The sequence below is a fragment of the Rhipicephalus microplus genome, chromosome 7 (genome assembly GCF_043290135.1).
Source record: "Rhipicephalus microplus isolate Deutch F79 chromosome 7, USDA_Rmic, whole genome shotgun sequence".
Lineage (NCBI taxonomy): Eukaryota > Metazoa > Arthropoda > Arachnida > Ixodida > Ixodidae > Rhipicephalus > Rhipicephalus microplus.
The window spans coordinates 26,468,524-26,478,077 of NC_134706.1; the positions used below are offsets into that span (position 1 = coordinate 26,468,524).

General features: G+C 45.1%; 1 protein-coding gene across 2 annotated transcripts in view; it reads right to left on the reverse strand.

Moving 5' to 3' along the window:
• The window catches only part of LOC119180237 (sodium/calcium exchanger Calx), a 76,630-nt gene extending 69,883 nt beyond the window's left edge, over positions 1–6,747 (reverse strand). The window contains exon 1 of one of the 2 annotated variants that reach the window (XM_037431380.2): positions 6,466–6,746. The gene's annotated coding sequence lies outside the window, so the exon portion shown is untranslated. Of the gene's footprint in view, positions 1–6,465 lie in introns of both variants that reach the window. The other variant, XM_075868865.1, reaches the window with a different exon arrangement.
• Positions 6,748–9,554: the final 2,807 nt, after the last annotated feature.

Below are 9,554 nucleotides of genomic sequence, written 5' to 3' on the forward strand. Positions count from 1 at the left end.
TATCTATCTATCTATCTAAGACAAGAAGTATTGGCAATTAGTTGTCCGAAACCTACACGTTCCATCGGGGTGTAACAAGTAGGATGTTGCGCATAGGCATGACAGTGACGTCACCCCCCCCCCCCCCCCCGTCTAATGTGACACGTACGCAGCATAGTTTCAAGTTTCGCCAACGCTTCAGTTAAGCCCATTGCACGCGCGAAGCAAACACCAGTATAGTCATCGACGCCACATAGCGGATCGTATATACGAGCAAGCGTGACTCCTTTGCTGGGCGCGGAAGTAATGACACGAGCGGGCCTTCCACGGGGAATATAAGCTCACGCGACGGATAACGGATAAAAGGAGATGCGCTTGAACGGACGGTGAGATCGCCGCGCATGCGTACTCGTCTGTGTTGTAACGTAATGGCTTCCGTTTATCCCGAGGCTATTAATAGGCGGATCGCCCAGAACTGGCGCCACGCGTGCAAGCATAGATCGGGCATTGCTTTTCCCTTCCTAATGATGAAGTTACGGCAAGTACGTTATCGCTTATCTATTTTAAAGACGATAGTCTTTCTTGGACACTTTCGATGCAAAAATTTTGGTCTGTCTGTCTGTACATTTGTCTGTTTGTCCGCCTTTAACAGTACCCTAAACGGCACCAAAGTGGCCAAAGGATACTCCAAACGGCCGATCCCATCCGCAGCGCCCACCAATATTGCTCAAGATTCAGCGTTCATAATTGTGCGATTGTCAATTAAAACAATTATTGCGCACATCTGAGGCGTCATAACAACACGCCAATATTTTGTGTGTCTCTTACTAGAAAAGGCATAGATAAGTAATTATAGGGACCGTAGCGTTTATAACGTTGCGCTGACCAGGCAACGCTTGCACGAAAAGGCAAGTGTTTCCAACGCTTTGGTAAGCCGACCGACACGGTGGTGGCACCTGCTCGTCGCCTTGCGTTCTACACCTTATCACCTCCGAGACGGGCGCGCAGGTCACGCGCGCTTCTTTTTCCAAAAATAACTGCCAGATGGCACTCATGTCTCACGTGTGACGTGACTTGATGCGCTCGTTCGCCTCTGCTGCACGCTCGAATCACTCTAACTCAGCGCTTCCAGTATACCATTCACCAATTCTCTTGCGCAGAACATCAAATAAACGTTTTGTTCACCCTATCGTCGTTCGATGACATTTGCAGTGTAACGTGCAGATACGGGGCCGATTTTTTTTTTCTCTTCATTATGCTTCATCATCATCATTATCGGCCTGTTTTAGTGCACTTCAGAACGAAGGCTCTTCGCAATGTCTCCATATATACCAATTGTGTGCAGTGGAAAGGAGCTATAGGACAATAGAAGGCATAATGAACGACACTTATTCACACTGGCATCTCACCAACTGATCTCCAGTCTACACTATCCGGCGCGAGCTGTTTCCATTTGATCCCCGCAAACTTCTCCGTTAACTAATCCACCTATCTCTCAGCCGTCCTCCACTGCTTTTGCCGTCCCTTTGTCATTATATAATATTAGATGTTGGGGGATTTACGGTCCCAAAGCCATGGTATGTTTAGAATGCACGCCGTGTAGTGGAGGGCTCTGGTAATTCTGACCACCCGGGGATTGTTTAAAGGCCCATCAACTTCGGTTCAGGTGAACGTTAGAGTTTCGCCTCCATCGAAATTCGGCCGCCATGAGTGGGTTCGAACCGGCGACCTTCAAGTCAGTATTGGAGCACCACAACCAGTAGGCCACCGCGGCGGGTTGCAGTACTTGTTTTTTTTTTTTCGATCATATTACAGTAACGCCTTGCAGTTCATTTTCTTCTTTTTTGAACAACGTCTATACGATAGTCCCCCCTATCAACTTCTCTAGAACCACGTTCTTGATAAAAGTGTTCAAAAGTTAACTTTTGTTAGCATTTAGGCCATATCTTTCGATTATATATTATGAACGGAAATTTCATCCATCAGCTTTGCTGCCCGTTTCAATATTTATTTGGTAAAATGGTGCACACGACGTCAAAAAACACCTCCGAACTACGAAACTTTGATTGCTTTGTATATTATGTGTATATTGTCGTTCTTGTAATTTCACTAACATAAATATTTGCTTCCACTTAGGGAAAATAGCCGACCCGTTATCGAATGAACGCTATACAAGCTTTGCTCGGAAGGATTATGCATGTAGCCCAGCTGTCTATTTTAAGCTAAACAAGAACTGCGTTTCTTGTACAACATCGAATAAGTTCCTACAACGCGCAATAAATCTCTGTAAAATAGGCTCCAAGCTTAGGAAACCGTCTCTTTCTAAATTCTGCGAAACGTTTGAGATAGCTTGACTATACAAACACGCACTCATTTACACAGCAGTAAGAACGTACCAGACAGAGTGCTCAAAGCGTACGTACGCAGAACGATAGAGTTGATATACTTCTTTCCTCTTTATGACACAAATGCCGCAACGAAGTAATTAGTTCCGACGAACGAATGAATCGAGAAAGCACTATCTAAAGAAACTTCGATAAAATATCTAAGCGCAAAATGTCGCTGCTCACACAAGACGAGCGGTGTGATGACATAGGCTTTAGAGTTGTAGCTTCCCTTTGGTCATGAAACCGTACAGTTTGCGCACACTTTTACAAGACATGTGTGTAGTTCCTCCTTGAATAAATAAATAAACAAATAAATAAATAACATAGAAGGCGAAAACATAAACAAAAAAAGACTATTTGCACAACGATAAAGCAAATGTACAAGACTTCTCACTCGCGGTCTCCATGTATTATCACGCTGTCATGAGCAGTATAATCTTGAATATCAGTCATTTTCGTTCAATGACTATCTGTAATTCGCTGATGTGAATGTGACGTGTTGAACTGCCAGAGATACCTTTCAGCGTGATATTTTAGTGTTATCAATACGTTTGCGCTTGACAAGTGTTTTTGTTATCCGCTGTGACCTTCGAAAGGAAACTTCTGAGTTCCATCTCGTATCGCACGCGACTACACATTTGTTTAAGCCGGTGGCCGTCGTCTTCATTGAAGGGCTGCTAAAGCAAACAGAGTTCCAAGGCGAAACATTAGTTTTTTTTTCTTTGCCTTCTTGGCCCTTCTTACAAGCGTTATGTCCAATTCGTCCCTTATTGCGTAGAATGTTAGAATGTTAGCGTAGAACGTAGAATGTTAGCACTAAACATTGAGCCAGTCACAATTTGGCGCTTTTCTACGACACGCTGCCATCTTCCCTTGCAGGATCGTAAACACATGAAACAGATTGAAATCAGTTTATCGCTCACAATAGTCACGCAAAGGCAACGCAGAACAGGCGTGCGACTGCGTGGCAAAACTGGGTAGACGACAGATATCTCTCGTGTGCCGACCAATGGAGAGCTTATCTCCTCTTGACGTCACACGTCAACCAACGCATGACGTGACGAATCGCGCCGCTAAGACGGGGAAACGCCGGGAGAGGACCACACGCTCGTTATTCATATTTTCGGAGGTTTTTTTTAGAGGCCCTTCGAGATGTGTTGCGTGTTAGCGATCGCCAGCAAAGTTCAAAAACAATCTCCAAAGCATCGTGGCAATAACTTCAAGAAAAGTAGTCTCAGGGTGACAAGGACCGTCTCGCGTAAACCTTTCGGCTGAAATACGCCAAGAAAGTACAGGAGGCGAACGCATTAGCAACGCCACCTACATCACCAACCAAGGGACGCCGGCCTAGGTTCAGAAAGCCCGATTGGCCAGCGGGCGCTAATTCGGTGGGCACGGGACGCAGCAGCGGCTGTTGGAGCTCTGGGCTGAGAGCCCCACCCCGACATTTCTATATATGATTGAAATAAAATAGTTTCTCTCTCTCTCTCTCTCTTGGCTGCCAGACATGCGACGTTTAATTTCCTTTCTGTCCCACGTTCGAATACGCGGAGCCTTCTACGCCACCCTTTGACAGCAAGCAAACGTAATCACATTGCGCAAACTGCTTACGAAACGAGTGATCACTTCATACCCGCGTAGATCTTCCATCGTACACCCACGATTGCACACCTTCCAATTGTAGATCATCAACATAAATAGACTTGATGGATCGTGGGAGGCACTACCCACAAGCAGATCGTAAGCGAAAGCCCTACAGCAAACATAAGCATTCACTATCTGCAAACGATTTTTTTTCTCATGAAACACAACGTTTCACCATAGTGCGCTGGTAGCAAATATACGTTTTCCAAGTTTTTTTTTTTTTTTTTTTTTTGTCACGACGTTAGTTCATGAGGTCACAAAACGTAGGATTCACCAACCAAACCAGCTATTTCCGAGGGAATCGGTCTAGCGTATAGCACTGTTCGTTTAGTTCTCGGAGATAGAAAATGCAAGGTTAAAAGCCCAGTATGGCGGCACCAAAACTGATTCATAAAACAGTACGTGCAACATCTCTTAGGTGTATTTGAGCTTCCGTGAAGTCATAAAGGAATGATAGCTTAGCTAATACTGCCACTTTCATTGAAATCAGGTTAAGAAGTGTGAGCTGGCTTGTTCCAAGACACCTGCCAATTCAGATTATATTAGAACAATGTGCCGACGCCGTATGTGTGGTATATTAAAGTGTGCTTTAAAACGCGACCTCTAAGGAATTGACTGTGTAGCCTGTCGACAATGATAGCTCTATAGTCATTTTCTTTAAATATAGCTGCGACAATGAGACTCATCACGCTACCTTGCAAACAGGAAGATACCAGCAGAGCAGTTTCGTCCTTGACATTGCAGTTTAAAGCGTTTCTCAAGAATACAAACTAAAAAGTCTTATATGCATGTAACTATATACTACGCGAAAACGGACCTTTGAACAACAATTATTCGTTCCATTGCATCAACCATTTTGTCTGTACTCATGTGTGGTATCCCCTTAAGATATACGTCTAAGTATATCATAATTGTATAAGTAATCATATTTCTGTATATATTCATATGCGCTTGGGTGAACTTCAGCGGCCAAAAATTGGGCATCCAAGTTTAAACCAAGGTCACACGACTTCAGTGTTTCTGATGTGCCACCAGAAGATGCCCGATGGATTAAGTGAAACTTCATACATAAAACAGATACCCTGAATGGCTTAATTATGTAATTAAGTGTACGAAATGGTAATGTATAAACGGAATCCTTCCATCAAACGTATATTTTTGTTTACATTTCCTATTTTCCAAATGATCTTCACGTAATAAACCATGGCTAACTTTAAAATATATCATACGAAGTAACATGACACTGTCACAAAATTTCAATGCGAAACTGAATACACTTTCTGAAATTTATTAAAGGCTACGTCTCCTTATCACGAATCCAATGGAACGTCAACAAACCCTCTTGAAATTCTAGAAACGCTGGCGGTGAGTATGTCGGTTAGATACTTCGCTATGGTATGAATCAAACAGAAGAAGTTATTGAATTCAGAATGCCTTTTTTTTATGCGAAAAAGTTGTGAGAACCATGAGACCGGACAAGGGATCGTATGAAAACACGATAGCAGTCATCTTCACGTGAACGCTCGGACTTGTAAATATGTGTCCTTCCCAGCAGATACAGCTGTGGACAGTTAGCCCACTATCACCGACATTTTTCTTGCTTTTGCTGCTATCCTAACTTCGATTACTGTCGCACAACTGGAGTTCGAATCAACATCAAAAAATCGTGGAGCATACACTTTCGTTTCGTGCCCGCACTAGGCCGCTTATGCATTCCTTCACAAGTGAAGTGTGCAAACGGCATTTAGAGGTTTGCACGAAGCTAGAGCCCGTGTCGTAAAATCCGGAAGGAAATGTGCGTTTTGCTCACACAAAAAAAAAGAATACGAAGAAGATGTAATTTCTTGAAGAAGCTGCTCCAGCTTTCGTGTTAGTACACACACCTAGCTGACTGTTTCGCGGAAAAGAAAAAAAGTGAGCTTGCAGCCGTGAATAAAGATGCGCGCGAACAATCTTAAACACCTGCGCTTACTCTGGATTCGGTTGGTGTCTCCTTAAGTAGGTCCGTATTTTCACCGAAGCAAACAGCAAACTTGGTGTTTTCTTTGCCGCGAAGACTACGAAAAGGCTGTCGTCATAATGTGTTAAACTAGTGCAAAATAACGTGAATTAGTCGCTTTGCTTGCATGGAAAGTCATTCTTGAGATGTACAGTCCCATTCAATACGAGTCACAACACGTCGACCGTGGTTAAGGGAGCCCAGAGGCTGAACAGTAACCTCGTGAGCGTTAAATTGGGTTCAAGAATACCATTGACTGACTAAATTTCAATTCATTATTTTTCGCTGTGTTGATTGGCGACGCTTTGCAGCATTGGCACCATTTTGAGCGTGGACAACATTTTGAAACACGTGTTAGGCGTGACTCTACAGCGTTCTTTCGAAACACGTATCCATTGCTTCGCTCTTCGAGTGAATTCGTAATAACCGAATCAACGAAACAGATGAAACACTTACGTTTTGTTCTGTTACGTACTCCCGCCCACAAGCGGCTCAGGCGTTAAAGTATCCGTCTGGTTTCCCGGCGTGGCAGTTGTTGTCTGCTAGCACGCTTTTTTGCGTCGTCTGCTACACCACCAATAGTCGCCTCCCTCGAATGTCGTCTGCTACCACTGAGCCATACGTGACAGTTCACTCAGTTTCGCGCGTGACAAGCGTCAAAGCATCTTCGAGCAATGCGCCGTTCCAGCTTGCGCGCCCCGAACACCAACGCGCACAACGCCCAACTGTGTGAGGAGACCGCAGAGCTTGACGCCAGCGACGAGCCAGAAGAGAGAAAGAATGAGAGAGAGAGAAAAAAAAAATGAGGCGCCAAAGGAGAGGGCCCATGCCGGCCGCAGCGGAGTACGCCATCGGCGCGTACTCCCTGCGAGTGACGAAGTGCAAAAAAGGAGTAAAAACAGCAAAGCGAAATAACGGGAGAAACTGGTTGCTCCTCGCGCGTCGTCTGCTCGCGGGGCCGCCATTTTCGTTTCTGTTCCGGTTTATCGTTTGTTTGACTGCTTTTATAATCCCCAGCCCGTGACGTCCAGTGACTGGATCTTTGTTTCGGTTTCTTGTTTTCATCTGTTCCGTCGCTTTCGTCGTCCGTATTTAGCGCTTATAACCCGTGACGTCACTCACGGCTGCCCATCGGAACTCGGCCGAACGACGACGTGCGTGTGGCGCATGCCTTCGGCTTGTTGTTGTCGTCTGCTACGCGCCGCTCGACAAGAAATAAAAAAAATGCTGCCATGTTTGTTTTTTTTTTTCTTCGTTTCGCTTGTCTCTGGTATCGCTGAGACAAGGTTGCGCCGGCGTAGGTGGCTTGTGGCTGTGAGTGTTGTCTGACTCATGAATGGTGGGCACACCGCTTGTGACACACGCGCGCTAAATGTTACTCGCCGAAAAGTCCGGCTCTACTATTTTCGCTGCGTTTATTTTTTGCTTCTTCGCTCTCCAAACGCCATCGTCTTGCGCAACGCCGGTGCTGAGTCGTCTGCTGCGCTTAAACTGACCGACAAAAGTCTGCCGGATGCGCTATTCATTTCACTTAATTTATATTACTTTACTCTCAGGTCGCATAATGGCGTTACAGAGGTGAATGGGTTATAAAAATAAAGAACGCAAAATATGCAGCACATTAATGAAAATGCATGTTCAAGCAAACTAAGCAATGATAGGCTGAAGACCCAATACCCAGCTTCGTTATCGATTGGAACGATCTCTTCGACTTGCATGTCTTACACTGTAAACGTCACATGTCGGAAACTCCAAAGCCACTCATACGATGCCTCCCGGTTGACCGGTCTCGAACCCAAACCACACAAACCGATGGATGGCACGTGCAAAACGGCCTCCGATTCTGCAGCATCAGGCCACGGGAGCAGGTGAATCGTGACCAGAAGCGATGCGCCCACCTCAAGGCCTAGCATAGCTGCTGTCGCTCGAAAGCCAACAAAATTGATCTTCCCATTGTCCTGAATCTCTTCGCACTCGACTGCAAATGAGGACGCCTTATGTGCGTGCTGTGATTGCCACCACTCGCACGTCTGCCACCGCAGGTATACAGTGCGCATGCACACATTACAAAAAGTGCAGTTATAATTACTAACTTGGAGGTATAGTGAGATTTTGTCACAACACTTAGTGTGTACATGGAAACTTTATGTAGTGACTACACAGGCAGTAACTTCACTACCATGACACGATTCGCACTTTCTGCCTCCAGTGAAGCAGTAATGAGCCGTAAGTTTCCTACCGTGACAAGCACAAATAAAAAATTGAAACGTCTTTTTATTGTACGTCATTTGTGTTCGACCTGGCATCCTCAAATAACGATGCACTCATATACATGCACAAACAGAATATTAAGGATTTCAAGTGACACAAACTATAACAGCAACTTTAAAAATGGGCATACTTTGGGCTGGCACACATTGCACATGCGAGCTAATCAGAAACTTAGACATACATTTCATGTTTTAAACACATCTTTGGTACCTTACATCTTGCGTACACGTGCGTGATGACTGATAACGTTGTTGGAAAAATATCGGCGAAGAAAACGATGATCTGTTCTGGTCTTTAGTTCACGCGCTGACGGGAATATTGTTGACGCACAGCAGTAGTTTGTAAAAGATTCAAAGAGGTTTATTGAAATTCAATATTCGCTAGATTTTTCTGTTACTTTGCCAAATTCATTTTTAATTCAAATGCACCGCTTCTTAGTAATACAATACAGTTTATTATTGCACTGCGATATTCGTCCTGTTTTATTTTTTTTCTTTCTAGTAAATAGATGAATCGTAACCTTTTATCAAGGAAGTCGTTCATGAAAACTGTCCGGTTCTTGGCGAATCCCTTAGCGTGGGTGTGCGCCACATACTAAAGGAACTTGGCTTCTTGCGCTGCAGCAACCATCCACGGAGTCGGGCTGCGGTTTATTGTAAACAAACCATGTTTCCACGCCTCAAGAGGCTTGATTCTCTTCAAGTAGTGCCTAAACATGCCCCCAAGGTAATCGCCTTTTCGCTTACGGATTGAGCATACCGACTTACAGCCAGCTGCTCAACGTGGAAACGCAACATGTATGCTCTCAAACTGAAATGTAAATCCGACAGAGCTCAATTACCATGTGCCCCGCCGCGGTGGTCTAGTGGCTAAGGTACTCGGCTACTGACCCGCTGGTCGCGGGATCGAATCCCGGCTGCGTTGGCTGCATTCCCGGTGGAGGCGGAAACGTTGTAGGCCCGTGTGCTCAGATTTGGGTGCACGTTGAAGAACCCCAAGTGGTCGTCGAAATTTCCCGAGCCCTCCACTACGGCGTCTTTCATAATCATATGGTGGTTTTGGGACGTTAAACCGCACATACCAATCAATCAATCAATTAACATGCGTTATAAACCAAGCGTAGTGGTTAGAGCATCCGCCTCGCATGCAAGAGGTCCGTGGTTCAAATCCCGGTGCCGCGCAGTTCCCCACCGGATTAAAAAAAAATCCGCGTGTTGATGGAACTGCATTAAGAGGCCTGGGGTGCGGCCTCACCGGTAACCACCGCCGGGAAC